This window comes from Gorilla gorilla, chromosome 6 (genome assembly GCF_029281585.2).
Source record: "Gorilla gorilla gorilla isolate KB3781 chromosome 6, NHGRI_mGorGor1-v2.1_pri, whole genome shotgun sequence".
Lineage (NCBI taxonomy): Eukaryota > Metazoa > Chordata > Mammalia > Primates > Hominidae > Gorilla > Gorilla gorilla.
Window position 1 is genome coordinate 32,714,125 of NC_073230.2, and position 25,267 is coordinate 32,739,391.

The window sequence follows — 25,267 nt, forward strand, 5'->3', positions numbered from 1 at the left end:
TCTTTGTAAATATGGGCAGGCTCTGTGACTGCTTTGACCAATAGAATATGTATGGTGGAAGCAGTATTTGCCAGTTTCTGAGCCTAGGATTTTAGAGACTGGAAGCTTCTACTTCCTGTCTCTTAGAACTGAGCCACATAAACAGGCTTCACATGGTCACTACAGTGGACGGTCCTCACTGAGTTGCCAGCTAATGGCTAACCAACCATGTGAGTACTTCATCTTGGATGTCCGTCCAGTCCAGTTGAGGCTTCAGAAGACTCTAGCTACTATCTGACCACAGCTGTGTAACAGAACCAAGGGAGAACTAGCCAGCTGAGCCAGGCAACTCACAGAACTCAGAGAGAACAACATATTAAGCCACTGGATGTTTGGGGTGGAAGGTTATGTAGCAATAGATAACTGGAACACAAGTTACCCTATTTATAGTAGGAGACCACTTGAAAGCAATGTGAATCCACTGCAGACATAGTCCCAAGCCTCACACTTAACACTACCTGTTGTTGCCCAGTGCAAGCACTCGGCTCATCTGAGATTGGGACATTAAAACCTCTTAAAGTTCAAACTTTGAAAGATTCCTTCTCACTGAGAAAATCCCATGTTTTCATTGTTAAATTCTCACAGAGGCCATCGCAATGGTGAGACCATCAGGTGCTCCTGACTCTGGTTTCAAAGCAGCGTGTGCACACCCTGAATTTGCCCACTACGACTCCACGTGGCCAGTTTCTCCCTCAGCTCCTCTCGCTAGGAGCTGTTCTGGCAGCGAGTCCACTGGAGCACCAAATGGTGTCCATAAAGTTCCTGTGTTATTGCCTCTTCTGAGACATGGAATTCCCGGAGGACTTTGGCTATGTTGAAGTCAGTGTTTCATTATTGTCTTTCCCCCTACTCTTATCTATAAGAAAATTGTGTCAATTCGTGAGCCATGGCACACTGGCAGTTGGATTCTTATCAAGTTTTAGTAGGAACATACTTACTTCCAAAGGTAAATACTGGTTCCATATTTGCTGTGTTCTAGCTCAAGATGCTCAGTGCTGGCTGCACGTTAGAATCACCTGGGCAGCCCTCAAAAAAATGAAACTACTCATGCCTGGGTCTCATCCCAGATTAATTAGATCAAAATAGCTGAGGCTGGGGCCCAAGCATTGGTTTTTAAAAATTCTCCCCAGGGGTTTCATAGATGCAGTGAAGGTTGACAAATACTCTACCCAATGATTTAGTTGGCTTCTTGTTTGTCGTGCAGAGAAAAATACTGTGCTTTCCAATAGTCTGTCTGTAGGTCCAAATCTTACCTATGCTTTAAACCCAGCTCAAATATTATTTTACATATGTCAGAGATGAATCTATACAGAGTTGGAGTTTTATTTATTAAATGAATGAAGACAAAAATGGATTGTGAGAAACCCATCCTGCTCTGTCATAGTTTTCCCTTGGACAGCAGTTCTGCTTTTATGTGGCTGTAGGTGGAAGTGCCTCCGTCTACCTTCCTCAACTAGAACTGCCCCACAAGTCGCAATTAGAACAAGCCGCCTTGTTGTCCATCATGCCAAAACAAACCGGCACTGCTCTTAAACCTCTCTCTCTGGATGTTTTCTATCCTGATCTCTTCCTATTTAGTTAAGATTTTTCTTTCTTATTTAAGTGAATCATTTTTATAAAGGTCTAAAATATCTCCTGTTCGCTCTCCCAGGCTTAGATGGGCATTGGAGGGAAGACGGTTGCTCCCCAGTGTTCTGTGGAACAAAAATCTTTTGAAAGGATCAAGACTGATAAGACTGCTTGCTTATCTCCTCACTGGCAAAGGACTAGCTATTGACTGAGCTAAAAATGATAAATATTCCAAGAGCAAGCTCTGAAGTCACTAAGCTCCATAGTACTCTTTGCAGAGCCTCTGTGGTATCTGTCCTGATGAACCCACTAGATGTAAATCTTAGCCAGCAGAAGAGCCAGTGGGTAATTGTTTTGGGTTTTAGGGCCTCCGCTGAAATGTTACTGAGTTTTGAGTTGCCACTTATCCTGGGACTGCCTTCAAAGAAATGAACCAATGAGCTCCTCTCTCGCCTTCACATGTAGCATCCTTTGACAGACTGCTATTTACTCATGGTTGCTTTTGCTCTGAAATACAAGTCATCTTCTCTTTTTTTTGAATTCAGAATTTTAAGAGGTTACCAGAAAAGCCCTCAGATTTGCCTGTAACTGAAGAGTTCCCCTTTGAAGTTCAAATCTTTCTTAGCTCTAATTCGAGAGGGAGTTATGATTCTGTGATGGACTCATGACATTTCTTATTGGGGATATAAAAGGTCAGATTTTAATGCCTTTTTGTGATATATGCATCTGGCCCAAGATCAGGCAGTTTTGAATGATGGAATTTAAATTATAATTTAGCAAAGGGGTAAGAAATGAGAAATTACAGCTTTGCAGCAATGCCCGAGCTATACAACAATTCCTTAGCACCCTGTGTGAGGGTTTGTGGGTTAGAGCTGCTGCTTGCAGTAGGTTTTCAGAGACACCATGCCAATGCTCTGGAAGTAAAGGCAAAAGCTCAGCTCAGCTCAGGTTATAGTGATTACCTGACATCCTGCTTTGGAAAAATAAAAGCAACTCCTAAGTATAAATCCTTGTCATTTGAACATCCTGGACATTCAGATGTCTAATTACCTGTTACCTCCCATTTTGTTCAACTGCCTCAAAATTGTTGTCACCTCCTTTTTCTCTCAACAAAAATTCTTGGGCACACAAAGATTCCTACTCATTTGTTTGCTTTCTGTGTATATGAAATAGGACTGATGAAGACCAAATAAACTGGATGAGAATTCTCCTTTCTATATCTAAGAATCACTTCTCTCTTTTGTTTTCCACAAGTCAAAGAATTGATTCAACTAGTAGGTATGAGTTACACATTTATTAGAAACAAATAATGTGTCATGGCATGGTGGCTCACACTTGTAATCCCAGCACTTTGGGATGCCCAGGAGGAAGGATGGCTTGAGGTCAGGAGTTCAAGACCAGCCTGGGCAACATAGTGAGATCCTTTATCTAAAAAAAAAAAAAAAAATGAAACAAGATAGAAACAAACAAACAAACAAACAAACAAACAGATAATGTGATGTGGTAGAAAAGGCACTGGAACTAAATTTATTATAAGTTCTCAATCCTTACTAGCACTCTGTCTCTCTCAGCTTCAATTTCCTCATCTGTAAGCTATCCATTAGCCTCACTTTTTAAAAAAATCTATAAATTGTCTGCTAGTAAATTGCTTTGAAGCTAAACTCAAACTATAGTCCCTTTTGTTCTGTTATCTCATGTTCTGGGGCATGCTAATCCACTGATTGTAGTACCTGATAATGTCTCCTTATAATGCATCCCTTTTTTATGTGGCTTTAATTTTTGTGTGTGGGCTTATTTTCAACTGGAATTATTTTTGATTTGTGTGAATCATGTATGTTCAGTTCTGTGGAAATATCTTTATAGGTTTTATATTTGTCATGGCTGAGTATCCCAAGGGTTTCATTTGTCTAGGATGAATTTTTGCAGTATTTTATGAGTTTAAGATCCCAACACCATGTGGATGATATTTATTTGGAGTCCATATCTGCATGTGGCACATGCTAGGGCTTTGGAGCCCACCAGACCTGAAGCTTCTTTGCTTCTACCCTGGGCCCTCTTGGGAAGTTCTCCTGTTCCCCTTACACAAAGCAGGCAGTGTGTGAGTTCTAGCTCACACTTGGGTTCAAGGCCTCATCTCTGATTTTTCAGGGGGATTTCATGATTCTAGTCCCTTGCTGTTACAGCCTCTCACCATGTCTGATACCCCCTGGGATTCTGCTGCATTAGTTCATGCTATGAATTTCATTGTGTTTCGGGGGGTATCTGGAAATTTCCCTTTGTCTTTTGAGTTTGGCTTTTAGAAAACACTTACTAGTTTATTGTGAATAATGCCGCAATAAACATACGTGTGCATGTGTCTTTATAGCAGCATGATTTATAGTCCTTTGGGTATATACCCAGTAATGGGATGGCTGGGTCAAATGGTATTTCTAGTTCTAGATCCCTGATACTATGCAGCCATAAAAAATGATGAGTTCATGTCCTTTGTAGGGACATGGATGAAATTGGAAACCATCATTCTCAGTAAACTATCGCAAGAACAAAAAACCAAACACCGCATATTCTCACTCATAGGTGGGAATTGAACAATGAGATCACATGGACACAGGAAGGGGAATATCACACTCTGGGGACTGTTGTGGGGTGGGGGGAGGGGGGAGGGATAGCATTGGGAGATATACCTAATGCTAGATGACGAGTTAGTGGGTGCAGCGCACCAGCATGGCACATGTATACATATGTAACTAACCTGCACAATGTGCACATGTACCCTAAAACTTAAAGTATAATAAAAAAAAAAAAAGAGTACAAAAAAAAAAAAAAGAAAACACTTACTAGTTTATCTACACCTCTAGTATCTTTGTCAAGAGGATCTTCTTAGCTCAATTTGCCATGTTGTTGGAAATGAAAAGTGTATATTCTTTATGAGCACTTTCCCTTGGTTAGCCATTTTATTTCATAAAGTTACCCTTGTTCAGTGGCAGAAGCATTGCTTCTCAAACTGCCTGTGAACCCCTTTGGGATCTTGTTAAATGCAGATTCCGATTCCCTAGGACCAGGAGCTGCAATTCTGCATTGTTAACCAGCTCCTAGGTGATGCTGATGCCCCTGACCAACTCTGGGTAGTGAGGTTTTGAGCTAGGGCAGCCGTAATCTCTTCCCAATTGCCAATTTATGAGTTGCTGGAATTCATCTAGTGTGGTTGCCTTATAAAATCTCCACTCATTTGGTTGCTCTCACAAATGAAACTTTATGTTGAAAGCAGTTTAAAAAATGTAAAGAGCTATAAAATATTTCTTCATTTGGAAAAAAATCTATAAATTCAAAATGGAATGGAATAAAACTGACCTTTAAAGCCCTTGAAAATACCCAGAAGTCCTCATCTGCTTTACCCAAAGCTCCCTTCCACCTCCTTTTCCTTTCATTAAGTCCATTTTTCCTCAAGCTAAAATTCCAGGCAAATTAATAAAAGAATTAAGTTTCTAATTTAATTTGTTTTCCTTCTATAATTATTTATTATTAATATTGATTTCTTTTTTGTTGTTATGGTTTTGTAGGGCCTGTAGCCTAGTAACTTACTCATGGTTAACATCGATTCAAGAGAACAGAGTATTTGAGTTTCAAACAATTGGTGTACCAGGTGAATCTTCAGAATACGAGAGATTGTATGACCAAAGATTCAAGTGAGGTTACAAGATCGTAATGTCCTTATGTAGGCAGGGCAGCATCTTGCAGACTTTCTCCATGTACCCCAAAATGCAGAAAAGCAAAGCAAAACAGAAGTTGATTGGCATCCTGGCTGGTCTAACTTTAGCTATTTACAGCTTAATTTTATGGACTACAGTGCCAACAATTTGCATGCCCTGACAGGTAGAAAGTCAAGCTAAGTTCTCAGGACACAAGACAAATAGGAAAGTTATAGCTGTCCCTGGGAGGGAAAGGATCAATAATGAATGGGTACCCCAAATCACATTTACATAGGAGTCACAATTCAAACAAATGATTTTCTCTTGATAATCAGAATTTGGGAAGTAGGGGAAAAGAAAAAGTTTTTAACCTTCTTCTCTCCACGGGGTGCTACTGATAAAGATCCAGGACAGCTGACCTTGGCAAGAATTCTTACCTATCTCCAGCTTTTTGTCAGTTGTCCCAGATCTCATCTGCAGAGTCTGGAGTGAGTGGGGTGTATCAGCTGTCCCTTTTTGGGTGCCAGAAACTGTAGAGGATGAAAAATGTTTATTTTTCTCACTTGTAACAAAAGACACAGTAACAAGAGAAAAGCATACACATTTATCTAATACAAGTTTCATGTGACACAAAAGCCTTCAGAAATGAAGACCCAAAGAAATAGGTAAACCTGTGTATTTCTATGCTGTTTGATGAAAAAGTGGTTAGTTGTGGAGAAGTAGGATTAGGCAAAAGGAGCATGATCTAATGGTAATAAACTGGGGTGGCAGGGAGGAATTGAGGCCAGTTTAGATTCTTCTGTCTCTGTGTCTTCAGAGATAAGAATGTTCCTTTCCTCTCTGTGTAAGGTGGGTATGTTAAATCAAGTTTAGCCTAAAGCTGCCTCCTTACATATTTTAAGTTCGGCCTAAAACCTTCTCTATACATCGTGAACTATAACCTAAATGGAGTTGTATACAGACTGTAGCCTACTCTTGTGCCAATCACCGAGTTTTGGTGGACCAAAAGTGGCCAACTGTTCAAACCCTGTTCAAATAAGGCAAACAACAAACTGCAACCAGTCCAGCTGTTTCTGTACCTCACTTCCATTTTCTCTTTGTCATGTTCCTTTTTCTGTCCATAAATCATCTTCTTCCACCACGTGGCCGCACTGGAGTATCTGAGCCTACTCTGGCTCAGGAGGCTGCCTGGTTCTTTGCTCAATTAAACTCTTTTTTTTTTTTTTTTTTTTTTTTTAAGAGACAAAGTCTCCCTATGTTTCTCAGGCTTGTCTGAACTCCTGGGCTCAAGCGATCCACCTGCGTCGGCCTTCCAAAGTGCTGGGATTATAGGCGTGAGCCACTGTGCCCCTCCTCAATTAAACTCTTTTAAATTTAATTCAGCTAAAGTTTTCCTTTAAACAGGTACCTCTCACCTAAGGGTCTGTGACCTACTTCAGGAGGTGGTCAGAAGACTCTTTGCTAGGTTTTATGGCCTGCTTCATGCGAGAAGGGCAGGAGGAGGTCAGAGAGTTCTTCCTGCTTCTCAAATGTCAAAGTGCCATATTTTGGGGTAGTGCATTCTGAGCCCCATTATGGCCAAATCAGTGTTGCCTTTAGAATTAACCAGGGGCATAGAGTAAGGTGTGAAACATGTTGGCCTCCCCCATGGACTTACAGAGAGCTGGAGCTGATCTTACAACTGTGGGGCCTGGGGGCAGTCCCTCAGGACCTCCAGAAAGAGCCAATCTTGACACCATCTTGATTTTGAACTTCTGGCCTTCAGAACTGTGAGAGACTAAGTTTCTGTTGCTTTAAGGCACCTAGTCTATGATAATCTAATACAGCCACGGGAACCTAATACAGTGAGTATAGCAGCAACACTAATATTAATTGCAAGTCCTAAATAAGTTTTACATTCATTATTTTATTCTTAATGACCATGTGATGAAGTAGGTACTATCATTATTTCCATTTTACAGGTTAGAAAACTCAGGCTCAGAGAGGTTAGTTAAATAGCTGGCCCAAGGTCACACAGCTAATAAGGAGTGAAACTAGGATTCAAACCCAGAGCCCCCTCCCCCTTAAAAACAATATACCTCTAAGGTCTTCCTCCTCCCTATCAGTATCATGGTGGCAAAATATCATACTTCTGTGTGGTATTTTCTTTATTGGTCAGGGGGACCAGCACTTTTTTCTCCACCACAGTTGATGGTGTTCAGTGCTTTAACGCGGTGGTCATGAGGCCTCTTGAAAATCCAACAGAGTAGAACATATGGCTTGATGTCTTCAAGTGAATCATTCTACCTAAACAGGCAACTTACATAGGAAAGCTACACTGTCCCAAGTTGCAGAGGTGTAGAGATGTGAAACACATTCCTTCCTTTGAGAACACAGCACAGCGCAGGGTCTCTTTCGGCAGGACTGCACCATTCAGTTTGGCACTTTTTCAGGAACTCAGTGCTGGGAGGAACAAGGGAAAATGTGAACATTTTCAATTCAGCTCTTGAAGGGACAGGGGATTATTCTTAAAAATAAACCCTGGGGAAACACTTAAAATCATAACTAGCAGGAAAAAAATCCATTGGAAACATTTTTAAAAACAAGGTGTATATTCGTACCAGGACACTCTATTCTGGAGCAAGCAGCCCAGAGAGAAGCACTCAGGCCTGAAGCCTCTTTAAGATGCCCTTCCCTGCTGGAGAGGGCCTGTGGGAGGGAGCAGGTTTCCAGGGCATGGTCAGTCTGGGAAAGTTTCCAGAGAGCAAAGCCTACTTGGATGCTGGCATCTCCTTCTGCTGTCATGGAAACATCTACTGCGGGCCAAAACCAAGGCAGATTCTTTTAGCTTCATCATTGGAAGACTGACTTTTCCAATCTTGATGTTAGAATGATCAGTTCAGGAGCTTCTGTCAAATGTTGTGAAAGCTGGTTTTTAAAATATGGTACTTGGCCTCCTTGGTTTGTGTTTGAGGGTACATGGCCCACTGTCAGGAGACATTTAACCCGAAGATCTCTACACTCGGTCAGAACTCAGTGGTGGCTTGGGGACTTTATATTTGAGTGTTCCTGGAAGAAATATAACTTTCCTAATAATGAAGATAATAATAAGGCATATTTTAAGGCACTTTAGCATTTAATAATTGCATTTGTCTGTACTACCTCACTTAATTTTCACAACCACCTTGTGATGTGACTATTACTTCAGCATGACAGACCTGAGGCTCAAAGCCTTAGAAAGAGAAAGGCATCAGACCAATTTGCTTACACTGAAAACTATGATTAAAGGAGATTGTGTGTAAAGCACTAAGAATGTAGCCTGGCATGTAAGTAATATGCAATAAATGAAGCCACCTGTCATCACCCTCATTCTGCTTGGCTGTTGTTATTAATTACTACCTAATAGAGTTGGCACTGCAGCCCAGGTTGCTGACTCCACACTGCCAATTTTTTTCTCAAACACGAGAATGTTCCTTCCTACTTGACCTTATTTCTTTAGGAGTTTTTTCTCTACTTAAAAAAAATTTAAGCCAGTTAGCAAACCAATGGATTATGAGAACAATTAAGATGCAAGATGTTACTCCACCCATCACGAGGTTGATTGGGATGATCTGGCTGGACAACACTTGCAGGTCAACATAAAATACACATATGAAAAAAGATGGGTCTTTCAGATAAAGGACTGAAGTCATGTAGAGTCAATAAGCAGAAGGCTCTGGTAAATCAGTGAGACTATAGAAGAAGGTGCAGCATTTGAGAAGCTGGCAGAGCAGGGGTTTTCTTGGACATGCAATGTGCACACAGGTAAATCCCTTCATACCTTCAAAGGTGGTAGGGATGTACACATACCAACTCTAGCTGGGGAGGCTGTGTTGGAGGGGATGGGAAGGTCTATAGTTCCCTGGATTGGGCTTGACCCTGTTCACAGACTGACCCTTGCCCAGGATAAAGAGAAGAAGGTATGGAGGATGTCTTCCCTTCCATGTCTTCTGGACACTCCCACACAAACAGTTCTTGTCTTCTCAGCTGTTAGCCAAGAAGAAAAGAATCCCCATTCCCCTTGAGCAGAAAGCTCGATCTATCCTGTAGATATTTGTGAAGAGGGGGGTTAGGGGAGGAGGTTATGGAGAGAACATCTGGTCTGACTGACATACTTATGATGATGAGCCTGGTGATTATTGACTGGATGTTCTCACTGCCCACATTGTGGGTGCCGTTTGCAGAGTCTTATGAAAGTATAAGAAAGGAGAAAAGGAGGCAGTTGCATTTCAGCCCACCTGCAGGCAGAAACCAAAGCTTGTCTCTCAGGGGGTGCTGAATCAGATGCCATGTCCCAATCAGAGGGAAGAAGTCTTCAGTTTGCTTTAGCTGACCCACACATCATAAGAGAGTGAAATCTCGGGGTCTTATCCTGCCAGTGGTGGGGGGCTGACTAAAGTGACTGACTTTCCAGCCTTAATTAGCCAGTAGATGTTTGAAGGGCTCTATGTAGAACATTGAACTCTAGACACTGCTTCCATGTTGCAGAGATTGAATCTCATGGGCAAATCCTTCCAGTGTGTAGGAGGCAGCCTGCAGTGGTGGAAAGACAGTTGGACTTGAGGTCAGGGTCAACATGGTGAATCCCATCAGCTGAGTCTGTGAATTTTAAACATGTGAGAGCATGATCTTGAAAATTCTCTAATGTGTTTAGTAATTCTCTGATTCCAAATCCCAGATCAACAGGCACTTCATTAAATTCTCCCATAATAGGTGAAACTTTAGCCATAAAATGAAAAAGCAAGGACCTCTGTGGCCCTGAAGTTGGTGATGGCTCCTACACAGCCTACCCAATGTGGGGAACGGTGTATTCATTTCTACAATGTGCCATAATATAATGTTTTGGCTGATATGGTTTGGCTGTGTCCCCATCCAAATCCCATCTTGAACTGTAGCTCCTATAAACCCCACGTGTCATGGGAGGGACCCAGTGGGAGGTAATTGAATCATGGGGGCGGGATTTCCTGTGCTGTTGTTGTGATAGTGAATAAGTCTCATGAGATCTGATGGTTTTATAAAAGGGCAGTTCCCCTGCACATGCTGTCGTGCCTGCTGCCATGTAAGACATGCCTTTACTTCTCCTTTGCCTTCCATCATAATTGCGAGGCCTCCCCAGCCATGTAGAACTGTGAGTCCATTAAACCTTCTTCCTTTATAAAGTACCCAGACTTGGGTATGTCTTCATTAGCAGCGCGAGAACAGACTAATACGTTGGCCTCATTATAACCACAAAATAAGCCATCTGGCTCTATGGTCCGGGCTGACTAGCTTATTTTATTTACTGAATGATTATTTAGTGGGTTCATAGTATGTGCAACTTGCTATAGTCATTTGGCTCAGGCAGTAGGAGTGAGCCAAGGACCACCTCATGATGCTTCGGGGGCTAGTTAGCTTTAGAAAGACCAGAGCTGTTTTCATCCTTACCAGCCATTTGGCAAGTGTGTGCCAAGGTCATCAAGGAGGCTTTGTGAGTGTGCAGATAACTCAGCCGAAAATGGAGAAAGAGGAGAGGAAGAATGGAACTTGGACATCAGGATACCTGGGTGGCTTGGCTACAAGGTAGATGACCTTGAAGTCACCTTCTTCATAGCTCAGATTCCATAGCTGTAAATGAGAAATTTGGTTGTGATGGTCTGTGAGTATATTTGTATAATGCCGTTCGATTTTTGAGGTGGTTTACCTTTCTGAATTATCACTGTGGGACACTTTGGAAGGTGAGAAGGCAGTCTGAGTGGAAAGAGGCCTGAAATTTAAAAGTTTTACTATTATAAACCCATCACCACTACTGGAAAAGAGCTCAGAACACATGTTCTGAGGATGGCAGGTCAGCAGTTTGTGCTTACGCAGGAGGAACAGCCCAGCTTTCCATGCTTAGAGCCTCTGGAGAGAGAAGACCTGATGCTCAGAATCACTAAGTGAGTTTCCTAAGGGGATGCTCCTGTATTTGTAGTCTGTGCCTTTAACTTTAAAATACTTTAGTTCCCAGGTCAGCAGAAATGCTCTTGAAAAATGAGGGATTTCCACAGTTAGTAGGGGTCAAAGTTCATAGACCTCAGAGATTGAATCCATAGTCTAATGGGAAATAGGCAATGTTTGTTACCAAATAATAGATGAGGATTTTCATCTCTGTTAGGTTACTGGTCAACAATATACATGTGTGTTTCACTAGTAGTTGTTTACCTAGAAACAGCTGAGGTTTCATTCAAGTTTACCCTGGAAAATAGTGCCAATCCCAGTTTTCTGCATACCAAGGAAGGAAAAAAAAATGGCCATCATTTATACCCATATGCATATGAAAAACTATATTTCCTGAGAACAGACAGGATATTTTAAGGTAATGTTGGAAGTGGTGGTGGGGATAGTAGAAGTAGTTTTTGGACTAACAGAATCTAGTTCTTTGTTTCTGATGCTTTTTGCAGATGTGACCTATTGGTTTTGACATCAGATGTTCATATGTCGGTTTGATTTATAGAGTGGCTAATTCGGAGGATGGGGGAATCAGGATGGAAATTTTGGAATATCAATCACAATCTTCATCTGCTTCCTTGTCTGGCAAGGCTATAATTTGTGGGCTGTACATGTAAATTAGGCATTTTCTTCTTCAATAACGAAACTTGAAAAAGCAATGCCTCTGTGTGCACGTAAACAGCACCCACATCTGCTTTAAGGAGAAATGATAAACAGTTTTTATCTTGTATAAACAGGGACAAGCTTTGTCCTCAGCTGTTTATATGCAGCTCCCACTAACTTTGCTTAGACTAGAAGCTTGTCTCACTGTTTGAAGGAATAGTCAAATAATCTAGTTGACAAAAAGTAGATCTTGCTTTGATGTTTTGTGTTCTTCACCTTGGGTCTGGGAGTGAAGTGAGTTGCTGGGGAAGGTAGGCAAAGAGTAAATTTCTGTGATGATGGGAAAGGTGCAGGGAGGCTGAATAGAGGTGCTCCCCTCCTCCTCCTATGACCTCCAACTGAAACACTGGCTTGGACCTGACATGACCAAGGCAACCAAGGTCACCCTGATCCCAGGAGTATTTTTGGGTGAAAAGGGTTGAGAGCAGATCTTGTACTTTCTGGGCCTCTGGGACTCAGTTTAACCAGAGATCCCCCCTCCTTTATTCATTATGATAGATAGTCTGCCTGAAATTCACTATGATGAGGGACTCACCTAAGATTTGGATTACTCCGCGTGTCTTTTCAGTGTTTTCAGTTCAAGAACAAGAACAAATATCAATGTTTGTATAATGCCGTTCGATTTTTGATGTGGCTTGCCTTTCCGAATTATCACTGTGGGACCCTTTGGAAGGTGAGAAGGCAGTCTGAGTGGAAAGAGGCCCGAAACTGACTTAGAAGGCTAGGATTGAGTCTTTTCTTATGTGGCCTTAAGCAATTCACTCAGTCGTAATGACCCCTCTTATTTCATCTGTAATACAAAGATAAAATAACACTTACCTGCTTCAGAGGGTGTTGTGAGTTAGGAATGTGCTAGATGAATAGGTGCTGGAAACCTCACATGCTGGTTGTCAGTTATGTGGAGAGTCTTTCATTCATCTCCATGGGGCTATGGAGTGGTGGAGGATGAAGTGAGAGATCTAGCGCGCAAACCCTTCTGTAGGTATCTGTACTGGGGTAGCTTCTTCCCCAGTTTTGTTTGTTATTTAAACCCATTACTGTGTTTCTTCTTGCTGCCCTAGTCAACAGCCTCTTTCTAGTGGCAGCTGAGAGCATCTACTGACCTGGGCATCAGCTGGCTGCAGAATTCAACTTGTGGAGGCTCTTGTTTTCCAGTGTGGTGTTTATGGGCTTAACGTAGCACAGTCAGCATTAGGGAGATCAGGATGGGGCCAACTCAAGATGCCTAGACAGTAAGAGTGTTTCCTGTCTAGCTCTGTCAGTTTAAAGAGGACAGGTCACTTCACACCACGATCCCTTTTTGGGAAAATGCTCATGTTTTCTATGGCTTCGTGTTTTCTTCACACCTATAAGTTACATGCATTGAACAGAAGGCAGTGGGTGGTTAAGAACCTGGGCTTTGATCCAGATGCCCAGTTTCAAATTCTGTCTGTATTACTTAAGCTGAGTGACCTTCTGAAATTCACATAACCTCTCTGAACTTGAATTTCCTCATCTGCAAAGTGAGAATAGTAACAGTAGTGAAATAGGAGAAAATGAGATAATTTGTATAAATTACCTAGCATGGTGCTTGGCATTTGATAAGATCTCAGTAATGTTAGATACTGTTATTGAATCTAAATGAAGTTACTGTTTGCTTAGGATTGAGCTGCAATCTTGACAGAGTATATAGATAAGTCCACGAGATCAGAGGTCAGCAAACTACGGCCAATGGGCCAAATCCAGCTCACTGCTTGTTTTTGTCAATAAAGTTTTATTGGAACACAGTCACACCCATTTGTTTATGTACAGTCCCTGCTGTCTTTTGTGCTGCAACATCAGAGTTGAGTAGTTGTGATAGAGTGTGTGTGGCCTGCAAAGTCTAAAAAACTGACTGTTCACCCTTTCCTGAAAACGTTTACCAATCTTTGCCCTAGACTATTGACTCAGTTGAGTTCTAATCTCCCTTCTGCAGCCGACTTGCTGCCTAATCTTTGATACGTTATTTAATTGCTTTGTTTTCCTCACATTTAAGAAGAATGGTCAAAGAAACTTGGTTGGACATTTGGCACATGTTAGCCCCTGGAAGTGAAATGATACATTACCGTCATTGCTAACGGAGCAAGAGGGTCAAACGCTGCGTATACATAATCACGCTTATGGGAATGTAACCCTGGATGATTGGACATGTTATAAGATGCTTTTCATGTGGGTCAAAGCAGGCTTAATTTCCAGCCTATTCTGGTTTTAACCTACAATCTCATCTTTACCAGATCCTTGCACCTTGTAATTATTTTTAAAAGGAGAAAAACTATAGAAAAAAAATAATTTGAGTACAGCAGCCGCCTCAGATTAAGGCTTGTTTTATACTGATACTCTCGAGATCTCGAGGACAACTTCAAGAATTGCAGACACAGATATCTCTCATACTTGACATTTTAAGACCATAGCTGAGCATAAAAATGTGAGAATGCAGATTATCCTAAAAATGACGTTTTTATGATAAAAGTAATCTATTAAAAAGTCACATGAATAGCTACAGCCATTTGACGTTGTTAACGATATAATGATGTGTTAAAATGCTAGAGGAAGGATTATGTCAGTGTTTGATGTTTTTATAAGTTGCTGCTGTATAAAAATGTCAAATAAGAATAATCTTACACTTGACATTTTTCACTTGGTTTTCACTCTCAAAATAGCTCTGTGAGTTCTGGTTACCTTTTTGCTCATACTTTTGATTTTCCCTTCCCTAAATAATTTTCTGTGCTCACGCACATCACCACTTTATTTTCTTCTAATTAATTTTTTTAATTCCTTTTAAGTAAAGAGCTCTTGGTATATTTGTGTATTCCCTTGCAATCCTCTCCAATTTCCTCTTAATATAAAAGAATGACTCTGTTAATTTTTTTTGGTCAGAATTCTGAAATAGTATCTGCATATATCCTTCTGGTCATATTCACACTGTCCTCCTCTTTTCATACAATTAGATAAGAAAGTGCACCAATTTTTTTTTCATTTGGGGAGGTTAATTTGTTTCTCTCTCTCTCTCTTTTTTTTTTTTAACATTGTCTTTTCCAATTCTTTAAAGATGTCTGGCCTTCCACAACTAATTTGAGCTAAGTGGGTCCTTTACTAGCCCTGGTATGCAGACAAGTGCTGATTCTTATGCACTTATGTATATGGCGGGTGCTCAGCTCTGTCCTGCTTGAGATGGGCAGGAGTTTTCTAGAAAGAGCCTCTCAAGGGGAAAGGAGAAATTGGGAAAAGGTCATGAGTTGGTTCTATGAGCACTTCAATAAGCAGGGACACCTAGTTTTGGGAAGGGCTTGCATTTCTGCTGTGTGTGTGTCCGTGCATGGCCATATGTGCTTAGATGGTTTGGAATCTTTTATAGTCTATGACTCCTTGACAACATACACATAAACCCTCTTTATATTCACCCAAAAATGAGAATACCTTTTAAAAAGGAACTCATACCTTTAAGAAAGTCATAAGCTGAGTTTGCCTCTTGGTTTTCTGAATTGGTCCAAAGCCATCGGGCCTCAGTTCCACCAACTTCTTTCCTTACTCTCTGCAGATTTTATCGTTGGTAGTTTTGCCCTTTCTAAGAAAACAGCTCCACCTCCTGTCTAAAGGAATCCCTCCCTCTGCGTCTTTGAGCCTGCCTCCTTCTTGTCCCGCCTGAACCTCACACCCTTTTGGGAATGCCTTCTGTCTCTTGCGTCTTTGGCCTTGTCCCCTTCACTGGCTATAAACTTTTTTATAGTTTGCTGCTGTCTTCAGAGCCCCTGTGTTGGCCTCAGATTATTTGTATCACAGTGACCCCCTGCTCTGCCAATTTCTCTTCCTCATGCCGTCCTCTCCTGCAGTTGTTCCTGACAGTTCTTTCCTTAATTCACTTCTCAATTCCTCACCTCTATGACCTTATCTCCTCCCATCTCCAAAGACATTTACCTATCTGCCCCAGGATTCAAATGTTCCAGGTTAATGCTGCTTTCCTCTTCGCGGTGGGATATGTTGATCACCTCTTGTGCAACCCTAACGTGCGCACACTCCATCAGTTACAGACTTTATTTGGGACATCCTATTTCTATGGCCTTACATAAATCATGTTCTTTTTTATTTTAAATTTGCCGATGTTTCCCCCTTGCTGTTTTATAAACAAGATGTTTCGAGAATTCTCTTCTCAGCAGGTTCCAGACAGAAACTTGCATTACTATTCTACAAAATAATAAACAGCTTTGGGCTATAAAACCTTTCAAACTGTTTTTTCACAGAAGGGATTTGCATGCTGACTCATTCCTACTATTTTTATAACCTATCGGCCAAACCACTGCTAAGGCAAGATTTCTAATAAAGCTATGGAAATTACATGCATTGCAATGGGGCAGAATATATTTACATTTGTGGTATTTTAACACTTCCAAATTTATTGCAGATTACCTTGTTTGTGCATGTCTGTGCTTTAATGGTTTTTTATAGCAGAAAATAGTGGTTTATGACTGTATTCCCAGCAGAAATTTATTATGAATCCACCATATGGAGTGTTACATAAAACTAAACTTGTAACATGGGTGGTTTTATTGTTGCTTTGCAAGATCTACTGTACATTTTTGAAAATTAGTGATAATAGAAATGTCAAAGAAGGGAAGTTTGGTTTATGAAGAGAGTCTTCATTTTACATTCAAATTGTCACGAAGGTTTTAGATTTTATTTTAAGATGAAAATGATGTACCCTTTGACAGTTAGAATGTTAGGCAATATAACTATTTATTATGTCTTTCTCTGTCCTGCTCCCAGTTTTCATTGTACTAGTATTTGCTAAAGCAGGAGATGGGCAAAGCGATAACACCAATATCAACCTCCTGTGCAAGCCCATCTTCCTATAACGATGGGCATGGCTCTCTAGCCATCACTGTCAGCCATAAACCATTAGAACTTACCACGAGCAGTGGTCATGGAAGCTGTTGCCAGAGCACATGGAATCTTTTTCTTTTCTTCCTTACCTAGCTTTTACTGGGCATCCTGCTCGAAGGGTTTAAGGTACCTATTTCTGCTAGCATTTGTGGTTCAGAGAAAATACAAGGGTAAGGACAAAAGAAGGTTCATATTTAGGTCAGTCAACATTTTGCATGAGAGTCCCCCGGGGGTAACTTAGACCTGTATTCTGGGAGACTTCATTTTTGGCCAGTTCCTAAACTTTGGTATGATGAGTGAGTTGGAAAACATATCTTAAAAGTGTTTTTTTCTTTTTCATTTTTTTTTTTTTTTTGAGACGGAGTTTCGCTCTTGTTGCCCAGGCTGGAGTGCAATGGTGCGATTTCGGCTGACTGCAAGCTCCGCCTCCCGGGTTCAAGTGATTCTCCTGCCTCAGCCTCCCGAGTAGCTGGGATTACAGGCATATGCCACCACACCTGGCTAATTTTGCATTTTTTATAGAGACGGGTTTCTCCATATTGGTCAGGCTGGTCTCAAACTCCTGACCTCAGGTGATCCGCCAGCCTCGGCCTCCCAAAGTGCTGGCATTACCGGCGTAAGCCACCGCACCCAGCCTTAAAAGTATTTCTTTTTTTTTAAGTAGATGAGGTTAAAAAAAATGCTTGCCTCATATTTCCCACAAAGAGCCTATAATTACTTTATAATCAGGAGCGATTCCAATAAACATTATTAATATTAAGAAGTAAGAACATTGTGTACAACACCTTCTTTTACTATCTTTTATGAGTACCCTTATTTTACTCTTTTCACTTACCACTGTGCCCCCAGCAGAGACTGCCATCATAGGCATAACCACATTGGAAAATCAGGAAGGAGTTGAAGGAGAGGTTTTCAGCCATCGGCATTTCTGAAGAGTTTGCCACAGTACTGTGTGGTTAAGAGGGAGCAGAACTGAGTCTAATATTTTGTATGTTTGAATTATGGCCCTGCATATCTGTTCATGCTAAAAGGTTTATTGTGCAGACCAGATGTATTGATGTTCTAAATATGAAGACTTTGCAATGGGCTTTGCAAATATAAAGCATTGTAGAAAAAATCTTAAGTCAATTCATTATTTGTCTCCTAACTGATTTTTAGGTGTAATTCCACTCCAATAGAGACATTTTGGTGATGGAACTATCTGAGCTCTGAGGATATTTGTATCTGTAACTCCAGCCTGATCAGTTACTCTTGTTATCAATTTAATTGTTATCAATTAAATTCCAGCATAACTTTAGCACCTTTGCTATAAATGGTTTGTTAAAAAATTCAAAGTCCATGCGTGAAGCACATTTTATACTCCATATGGACTGCTGTTGAGTTGTGGAGAAAGCCAGACTCAATGTTTTGAAAATTCCTGGGTATGAAGAGGTTGTTTTGAGTGCCTGAAATGTCTCTGAAGTATGACATTTTGTACTTGATCATTGTCTTTGTTACCTATCTGGGTCTCGACATCAGAATATGAAACTATGACTTTTGCCTTCTGCAAGGTTGAAATCTGGCTGACAGTTTTTAGCCAGTCAGGAAATTGGGACTTACCAGTAACTGAAAATTATTTTTACAAACCTCGTTAAAATAATTATTATAACAATAGCTAGGACTGCACATTGAAAACGCATGTAAATTGAGAGAGCTTAAAGCAGTGACTGGCTAGGAGATAATTATGGCTAGAAATGTATCTCTTCAACTAGTTGTTCTGATATTCTACAAATACTACCACTTTAATTTTTCTTAAATCAGTGATCAAAGCTCTTATTAAAATGTTGGGCATACAAAAAATTAGCTAGGCATGGTGGTGCACGCCTGTGGTCCCAGCTACTCGGGAGGCTGAAGTGGAAGGATCACTTGAGCCTGGGAGGTGGAGATTGCAATGAGCCGAGATCATGTCATGGCACTCCAGCCTGGGTGACAGAGTAAGACCCTGTCTCAATAGAAAGAAAAAAATATTGAGCAATAGTTTCTCATTATGGCATCAGATTAAATAGTTTTCAGTGCTAAGCTTCCAAAGTGGATCCATTTTGTTCCTTAGAAGGTCTTTGCTCTTACTAATATACTAGGGAGAAAACATGGGCTCAGAAGAGAGTACAAGAATGTAATGTCAGAGGGAGATCATGTGAGAAACTGAATGGATTTACTTGGCCTTAGTCTTAGTGATGGGCCCATCTGGAGTGTACCATAGCTATTCTTTAGGCAAATACATTTTTAAAATAAAAATAAAACTGGTTTCTGATAAGACTTCCATACCACAAGCATCTCTCTCCAGCCTGTCTGGTTCTGAGCATCATTTACTTTTCAGGGTATGTGGTTTCTTATTACATTTCATTTACATTCATTATTACAAAATACTAACAGTTCAATGTGAACAGCATCATTTCCCAAATCAGGCATACAGGCACCCAAGAAGAAATTAATCACAAGAGAAATGGGCAGAAAGCTGTGAGACAATGAAGTGATAACAAGGAGGCCTAATAAAGCAAATCAAAGTTTGCTGACAGATTGCATATCAAGACTGAAAGAAAAGATGTATGCATGAAAAATCTCTAGTAGACCCTCGTACTTTTTTGTGGTAATATATTGAAATTGTTGATATAAAAGAAATTCAACATTTTTTTCTGCTGCTTTTGACCTGACAACATGCTCCTAAAAGTCTTTCTGGTATCCTAGGCACTATAAACTTGGGGCTAGGGTAGAAACACCATAGAGCAGATCCATGTGTAGTGAGAAGCGTGCTATAAATTATATTTTAACTTGCTCATGTATTTCTTCAAGTGACCAACTTTTGGTCAGACACATGCTTTGCAGATGCCCCTGCCTAAGAACATGAAATACTTGGGTTGGGCTTTTTCTGCTAAGAGAATGACAGGGTGTTTGGTTGAATAAGTCAGTTACCATCATTTCAATTGCATCTCAACAGCCTTTCCTGGAATAAGAGTCTGTTACAATAATAGCAAATACGTTGATTCTTCAGAAATATACAAAAAATAACTGTGACACGTGCCATCAATTTTTAGCAGTAGGTCTCTGGTGGGAAGAGGGACTATATCAGAATCATCTGTGTGGTTTTTTTCTTCCTAACCTACAAGCCACTCTCCTTCCCAGAGGAAATTACATAGTATCTAGATAGGTGGCCAGAATCTCTGATGGAAGGTGGGTAGGGTGTGTTGTGTGTGTGCACACGTGTGCCTGTAGTTTGAAAACACCCTACGGGTGATACTGATACCGTATCTCCTATATTGAGGACAAACAATTTACATGTTTGAATTTACAAACTCAGCAATCAAGAGGCTACTTTCTCCCGTGTGCTCTCTATAATTTGGATGGATTGCCTAATTATCTAAACAGATAGGCTTAGTTACTAAGAGTAAACTTAGTTAACTGAGAAACTATCATTCTCAAGGATTTCCTACAATTGTATAATAAAAAATTCCTTACATATTAAAACATTATGGTATTCATGTCTAAGAAAATAGAACATTTAAGAAGTATTATTTAAATGATCACTGAGTAGTAGGTCCAATTGAGTCTTTATTCCCAGTCTTGATCCATTCCCATTACTGCTATAACTATCTCTACCTCTAACTTTTGTTTTGAAAATATCACCTGATTGAACCTAGAATTAAAACACTCCAGAGTGTGGAGGACTGTAAAGATACTTTAGAATTTCACACTAGGTTGGTGTCAAAAGCTTTTGAAGAGGACTTCCAAGATCTTTTGATCTTTTTCATAGCCATGGGGACTTTAATTGATTAGACTCTTAGTTAATGAAGACAGACTTATTCATTCTTTCTAGCACTCCTGATCATCCTGCGCTCTAAGTGGAAGCCTGGATTTTTTTTGGTAGTTGTTTGCATCTTTTATAGCCTCCTTGCTGAAATAAGAGGAATACATTTATGTAATAACTTGAATATAAGGTCTTATAAACCCTCATGATTATCATCTTTAAGAGTTTCCATGTTCTCATATCTTACTACTCATAGGTATTTTATTTAGCTTGCATTATAAATGTAACATACAAGAAGTTTTTATTATCTGTTGTGTTTCCAATTACAAATTTAATCTGTACTAGGATTTAATTTTTACTTTTAGTTTTAAATAGATTAGAATAAGGTTTTAAACAGCAAGATAGTTTCTGGAGAAAACTGGATTTGATACTTTATCCTGGCCTTTCTTTAATTTGCAGAGTAAATACCATATTATGCTCTATAAAGTGTCACTAAAAAGGAGAATTTGTATGAAGCATCAAATATGCAGCTGAGACTATGTTAGATGCTTTTCATATGTTCACATGTATCTCTCTATTAACCTTATGAAATGTTATTATACCTTCTTTTTATAAGCCTCCTCCCCCCCACCCACCGTCCGCCTTTTTTTTTTTTTTGAGACAGAGTCTTGCTCTGTTGCCCAGGCTGGAGTATAGTGGCACAATCTCAGCTCACTGCAACCTCCGCCTCCTGGGTTCAAGTGATTCTCCTGCCTCAGCCTCCTAAGTAGCATGCACACCCAGCTGATTTTTGTATTTTTAGTAGAAACAGGGTTTTGCCATGTTGGCCAGGCTGATCTCAAACTCCTGACATCAAGTAGGAGGCCTGCCTCGGCCTCCCAAAGTGCTGGGATTACAGGCGGGAGCCACCATGCTCAGCCTCTACCTTCTTTTCAAATGAGTAACCTGAGAATCAGAGAGGTTGAGGCACTTGCTCAAGTTTCCATAGCTTTTAAATGGCTGATTCCTGTTCCTTATTATCATAATTAATGATGATAATTATTATAGCCACAATTTGTGAGTACTTTCTAGATGTCAAAAATTTACATACACCTGTATTTTATTCAGGCATCAAAGGAATTAATGTTCACATTTTATCAGTGAAAATATGAAAGATTATGGTTAAGTACATTTTCTAAGGTCACACAGCTAGTTGGTGACAGAGTGGAGTTTGAGCTTTTCATCGTTGTAAAGCAATACTTTTTTATGTATGTTTCACAAATTCTTCCTATGTTTTTACTAATAGCACTATTGTTAGAATAAGTGACTTATTTCCATGGTGATTCTCAAGGACAACATTTTTCATTCATACGATAAACTATGGCATACTTATTAAAGTCTCATTGCTTTGCAGTTGTACTTTCCACATGCTTCTGTTGTGACCTATATCCTTTGGTGATCTGGCAGTGGGTCATTTTCGTGGTGATCAAATATGTATGTATGTAAATACAAAATTGTTTGTTTTATTCATCTGCTTTCCTTCCAGTCTAAACACTGAGCTGAAATTGAGACATTGGACATGATAGTTTGTTGAAGTTTGACATTTCTGTCCAAGATTTGTTTGGCCAACCTTTGAAAGCCTGAGTTTAAACTATTCCACAAGCATCAGTCAAAACACATGAGAATCATGGGAAAGGAGGGCGCTTTTCCTGCACAGCTGCTCTGCAGAAGGGGAATTGCATGGCGAGGCATCTCCTCTTGGCCAATGTTAGGAGAGAGAGGGCTTTTCCTTCCTCAGGAGAACAGCTCCCCTTCTCTTCACATCCCTAAATAATGCAGGAATGTCACATTGCTTGCATTCTTTTGATGCTTGTCCTGACTTTGATTTTGCTCTGGTACTTGTCTGAAAACAGAGCTGTCAGCACCTTCATTTTTTTGCTCATCCTGTTTCCCAGCCAAAGATAAGTAATAACAGGTTTAAATTCCCAAGTGCCTGCATTTGGCTCTGAAATAGCAGTGGGCAATCGTTTCACCGCCACCCCTCCTATTTTAGGGTTCAAATAGAAATCTTAGCTGTGTCCTTCCCTCAGAGTTTCCTGGCTCCTAGTGGTTTCTGGGTGATGGCCAGAGATGAGGACCCCACCCAGGCTATTCTCTGAATTTGAGAGTTGTCTGATCCTTCACTACCACCAACTGTCAGTGACGTACATTCCCAAGCCCTCTCTTGATCTTGCTTGCTTTCTTGCTTTTAAGATTGAGATGCTTCTGAAATGTAGAGTAATATCAGATCGCCTAACACCCTGAAAGAGAGAAACTTCAACACTCAGGGAGCTTTCATGTGTGTTAGAGAAAAGAACCCAGTGGTCTGGACAGAGTTGGTGCTTTGCCAGCTAATGAAGCAGTTTCTCTTTCACAGACCTCTGAGAAATACTGGTAGGCTCTTTATGTTCTTTGAATATGGAGCCCACTGGTGACTTGATAAAGGAAATCACTTAGTTGTTGAAGAATTAAATAATGTACTAAGAGTATTTCAATTAGCAAGTATTCAATTAAAAAATAATTACGACATCCACTTATTCTATTCATTCAACAACACCTTCTTAAGTATTTACCAGGGAAGCAGGTAGAGTATTGAAGTTTAAAAACACAAACTCCAGGATGAGACAACCTGGTTTCAAATCCTGATTCCTCCATTTATGAGCTCTGTGATCTTGGGCAGATTACCTAAGCTCTCCTGACTTAGTTTACCCATTTATAAAATGGAAATAATTATAATATGTGCCTCAGAATTATTTTGAGGATTAAATATAATATGTAGGGAGCTCTTGGCAAGTAGAAATGCTTTAACAACTGTTGTTGATTAAGTCACTGTGCCTGTTCCTAATTAGTTACAATTAAGGGAAGATTCCTCCCATGAAATTGTTGATAATGTATTTAAAGAGTCAAACTATAGACACAGAACACAAAGTACAGAGTTGAGTAACAGTATGGAATCTGTCACATATGACTAAGTATTAGTGATCTTTCATACCCCTTTCAGGTTTAAGATTCCAATAATACAGGCTGGAGGTTTCCCAGGAAGATGTGACTCTGTGCCTGTGTAGCCAGAGAAAGTGTAAGGGAGTAGGGGGACTGTCATGATCCAAACCCAGTTTGTTTCACTTCTTTCTCATCACATGCTGATTGCCTCTTCCCACCATCCATCTCCCAGCCAGCAACCTCATCTAACTGAGCTTCTCAGTCACCCGAAGTCCCTTTTGCTTTTGCGGGTTCATGACTTTGCACACAAGTCTTTCCTTCACTGCATTTTTTTTCTAGCTATGATAGAATCAGGAACTGTTTAAAGCAGTGGATCATTTGCCTGCAAAACAAGCCAGAACTAATGATTCTCCCACTTCTCCAGCATATCCCCCTCCAGCAGCCTCCACTGGCTAACTCTGCTCCTGGACTTCACCAGACTTGGCCTCTCAGCCTGCAACTGCCCTCTCCTTTATCTTGATTCTCAAATGTGAAAGGAGGAGCGAGTGATAACCACAATCTGAGAGTTTGCATTATGAAGTTCTCAGTATATTACAAGCCTATTTGAAATCCATCATGTCTCAGGATTATATATATAATCCCTTTGATAAATATATATGCATATATGTATATATAAAATCCCTATTCATATGTATATCTCATATATACATAGGATTATTTCCAGCTTGATTGGTCTGGTGCATATATATATATATATATATACATATATATATATATGCATGTGTATATAATCCCTATATATGTATGCATATATGTGCATACATATTTTACATATGCATGCATACATATATAGGGATTATATATACATGCATATATATACACACACACTCTCACGCTTGCCTCAGACCAATCAAGATGGAAATAATCCAGTTGAATCCCGATTCGTACTCAGCATACATGGAAATACTAATGGGTATACTTTCTGGAGAACAGGGTAAATGTCATCCACTTTTAGAATGAAATGCATATTATTTGTCAGCCTAAAAATTCTTATTTTCAAATGGTGGAATTAAAAAATAAGCTCTTTAAGGTCTTGGAAAAAAGTCTAGCCAAAGAATAACACTTTTGAATGTCAGAACTGGACAGTGCTCCTTGATTAAAAGGATTAATGGCATGGGTGCTATTTGTGATTGCACCAGCCTGAATAGGAGGCAGTTTTCTTAACTACCTAACAAGGAGAGGCATGGGGACTCCTCAGTATGTCTCCAGGGTACCCATGACATATCACTAGGGGAGGGATGAGAAGGATCTCAGGCTGCATTTGGCAATCCTTTTCCTCTGAAGAAACACAGGATCTTGAGTCATTGGTATTATTGCCAGCCTTTCTCAGACCTCAAGGGTGCTCTTAGGCTGACCATTAATTTTTGAGAAGCCCAGACTCTGTACTTTTCTAGAAAAGTATTCATAATCGGTTATGCCTATATAGTCCTATTTAACATCCCACAGCTCCTCATCCAGTATAGGATCCAGAGTGGCTACTAATTAATTGTGTGACCTTGGGAAAGTCACAGCCACTGGGCTGAGTAATAACCAGGATTCCCTCCAAGCCTAGGCTGCCTGGATTTCCATCCTCACACATATCTTCCTGTTGCCCCAACTCTTTCTTCATGGGATCCTAGCAGGAAATTCT